Consider the following 4267-nt stretch of genomic DNA (forward strand, 5'->3'; position numbering starts at 1 on the left):
GAGATATACAGGACCCCAGCCCACAAACACCCGCTAAAAAAGTCTACAAAAAAACAGATTAAAATCGTAAATCGGGTTTGGTGTGAAAAAATCGGAGATTTTATTTTTAAGCCATTGCATTAGTGTTGTGATAAAATTAAACAATACTCAGCCCTATTCATAAGGTTGACTTATTTTTCAGTAGCAGCTTATGTTGTCAGTCACAGCTCTTTGCCACTGTGGAAGAAGGTTTTTCAGTGTATAAGCATTGGGAATTAAGCTGTTGAGCCATAATTAGAACTGTTCTAATATGGAAATAGGACTTTACCACAATTTGTTTTATGAGTTGCAGTTAAAAAAACTTAAAAATAAATAATTAAAATGAATGTTCCAGTCACATCTCTCTTAATTGAATAACGTCCAGTCTGCAGTCTCAAGTTCCATAATTTTATAATAGGAGTTCACCCGCCCTCACTTCAACCTGTATTTTATTGAATGACGTGTCAACTGGCAGGAGACTTTGGCAGGGCCATGATAACTCACTAAACAGACACTAAGATCAGTGGCCTCGCTCTCTCTAAAGCCAAAGCTTTGTTGGTCATGTTTCCTCAAGGAGAAACAAAAAAACAAAAAAACAAAAAGAAAAACACTTTAAGAGTCAGTGAGGGAAAGAGAGAATGAAGGAAAGCCCTGAAGGCAAATAGCAGGGAACATCAGTCCTGTTTGACGGAGCTACTTTAGCTGTCATGCAAGAGTACATGAATGCACACAGCATCACTGAACACAGATAGCCATGGTGATGATGATGATGTCGAGCTACTTCTTATGTTGTGACTAGATGATTGGACGTTTGGTTAAGTCTAGTTGTTCTTATCCAGTCAGCATGAAACAACCATTAAAACCATAGCAAAACCAGAGTTAAAACAAAGAATAAAAAAACATACCATGCAGTATTATGTGATTTAGTTTTTCAGTAACCGGTAACCAGGTAAGCGGTGAGAGTGTATATGTGGATGGATGGATTTGTCACTTGACAGGTCAGACCAATTTTTAAGTCTTTCTCTCCTATTTTACTTTATTATGAGGAGAAAAATGACACAGGCTTATGATTCACTCCGATATCACGTGACTGCTGGAAAAGCCACTGACCTCAAAGCCGTGCAATCTGCTGTGTAGCTAGAAGTCAACCGACAAGTCAAACCAAGTGGCGTAAACTCTCCAGAGATATTTGGTTTGTCAGAGCTGATTAGACCCAGGGAGGCGTGAGCAGACACTCTGGGATAACACGTGGTGGCGTTGAGTTGAGTTGTTGGCCTCAGCCTGTTTACTGGCCGATGTGTTAGGACAGGGAGAATGAAGCGGAGAACTCGTACGGATGGAGATGATGATGGTTGATTTCTCTCACACAAGTCTATCTCTTCCCTCATTGTATTTAATGACACTCTCTATTTGATTCCTCAGCCAAGGCTTATTGTCCGGTAATTGTGTTTGCTTGTGCATGCATGCGTGCATCTCTTTAATTCTGTGTGTACACAAGAACATGTATTATGATGACTGTATGTTAGTAAAACATGTTTGCATGTTCACATACAGCAAGAGAGAGAGAGAGGTTTTTTTTTCCTGCGTGTCTGTGAATGTGTGTGTTGTAGAGAAACACTACAGAGCTTTTTGTCACGGCTCATCACACCAAGAGATCACACAACACGATGTGACAGTGCACAGTGCAGCTCAGCAAGTGGCGCTGGGATTTTAATTGATGTTAAAGCCACTAAGTACTCAGAGCGCTGATGGGTAACCTGTATTGAGGGAGAGAGGGTAAGAGACATGGTGTCGGCACTACCGGATCATTCTCAAGCAATGCAATGCACATTGAAATTTTGCAAACATGAAAATACCATGCTGACTTGACAATTTTCAATGTGTAGAACACAATGTGTATGTTTAATGGGAAAGGGCGATTCTATTAGGATGGCTACAGTGATCTGTTTTTATGGTTTTAATGCTGTCTCATCACATTTTGTCATATTTGTTGTAACACTGCCAGTGACAGTGTTACGGTAAACTCAACTCAGTGAAATGGTGTGCCAGTTTCAGTTTGTTAGAAATATGCCACAGGCTACATGTGCCAGACTTGTCATTTAAGTGCAGTTCACAAATGCCCTACCACGCAATGTGTTTGGGCATTTTTTTCAAACAATTTCTTGATCCTGCATGTCTAGGTTCACACCAAAGTTTGTGAGATACAATGTGCGAATGTAAAACACTGATATATATTCCAACAAGTGTATACTACTAGGCCTGTGTGATTGTTATCATTGTTGTATGACCTGGCTCTGTCAGAGTCTGAATGAGAGTCGGGTGGGTCATGACTTCGCTATCGTGGGAAAAAATGGCAAAGAGGACGGTGCTGGGAAGTAACAGGGTCCAATTTCAGGGTTAATAAATTGCGTGGTATCGGATGGGTGCACAGACACGCATACTCGTCAATACCCAGTATCGGAACAAGTTAGAAAGTGTTTATTGATCCATGGGCTTACAGCTTTGTTTGGATTGGACTGTATAGCAGAAACAAACAATATTTGCCTGTTGCAGTTACTATTGCCTGGTGAAAGAGTTGTGCTGAATTTTGACTGAAGATTAAGCCTCCGTGTTTATGTGTTGAAACAACTGCTATACAATTCAGCTTGTTCAGTAAGTTTAATCCTGAAAGCAAGCAGCAACATTAAGCTGCTGAAGTCCCTACACTTCACTCTTTTCAGTCTTGTTCCCTTTGCCTCCAAACTAGTGAAATCCAAATCCTCTGCATATGACCCTCCTTAATCTTGTATTAGACCAAAGTGATCCTCTGTTAGCTCAGTGCATTGAGCTTATTACGTGATGATGAATCTCTCACACGGAGTTAAGTCATTTGGATAGGAAATACAGAGGTGCATTGGGGTAAATTAGCGTAGCTTTAGCTTAGCCTACCATAGTTTGGCTTGGCGGGCCTATTGAAAAAGGCACCTTTCGGCTGACAACAAAGCTAATATTAGCTTAGCATTAGCGTTAGCAAACAGGGGGCTTAATCAGGCTGCAGGGCTGTCAGAACGTATAACCACATGCTTCCAAGGGTCCCTTTGGAGTTATAATCCTGGGTCTCGGCAGGCGATGACCTCATGGGCTGGACTGGTGCCTGTGGGAGGATTGGGGAAACTGTGTGTGTCTAGCAGGCCGCTCACTGAGATTTGTGTGTGTGTGTGTGTGTGTTCTTTATGGCTGATTGTTTTATTGAGGCATACGACACAGAGAGACTCTACTGACACCGGCGAGTTGAACTTTGCAAACAGGCACAGGAATAGAATTCCAGCTGTTTTGTTTGGTCATTTTTGTGTTGTATCTCATGGAGATACAGTGTGTGTAGGCCCCAGGATATGAGCACAATGATATTTCAATTGTCTCCATGCCACATTGCATTAACAGTGTGCGTTGTTTTTCCTCATGGCTATGAGATAATTGAAAAGGTTAACCTGTCAGTTTTATCTTACGTTATTTGTCTTTTCTCAGACTAAAATAGTGGTTAAGGACATCTGTGACTGGCAAGATGGCACACTCACTCGAGTCTACTATGACCAAAAGGCCTTCTTGTACACAGAAATTATGACAGTGCTGCTACAAAGCCAGATGGGAGGTTACCCGGGAGCATGCTCCAACCTCCTGCAGCAGGAGAGAAAAATGGATTTCTACCAATTAAATGTGTTTGTAATTGCACTTGAACTATATTTCATCTGCCAGAAAAATGAACCACTGGGGACTTATGTTGCCTGCCTTTCCCCCTGACCCATCATTATGGGTCTATGATGGGTCTATACTATGATAATCCAAGGAGGCCTGTTGCCCAGGCAGACCACCCCTTTACAAGAGCCTAGATTCTAGAGAGGGGGGCTTTGGGGTTAAAATAACTCCACATCTTCACACAGAAAGCTTTCGAAACTGGAAGTGAGTTAAATGCACACACACGTGCACACCAATCTCTTCTACCAACACACCAACACACACACAGACGGTGAGCCTAGGGACTCTGGAGGCAGATTGCTTTGCTGTCAGTGTCGGGGACTGTCAGTAGCTCCAGCCAGCCATGGGCATCATCAGCCAGAGAGACCCAGGACTCACTGGCTCCACTGAGCTCCACAGCAGAGAGGCAACCTGTCAGCATGATGCCGAAGGCCTCAGGGTTTGGGAGTTAGGACTCTTTATGAAACATACTGTACTGAGAGAGCTTTGCCGATAGCCCCTGGGCTGGTATGCAGAG

Source organism: Morone saxatilis, unplaced genomic scaffold (assembly GCF_004916995.1).
Source record: "Morone saxatilis isolate NCDOM2014 unplaced genomic scaffold, NCSU_SB_2.0 Contig17, whole genome shotgun sequence".
Classification (NCBI taxonomy): Eukaryota; Metazoa; Chordata; class Actinopteri; family Moronidae; genus Morone; species Morone saxatilis.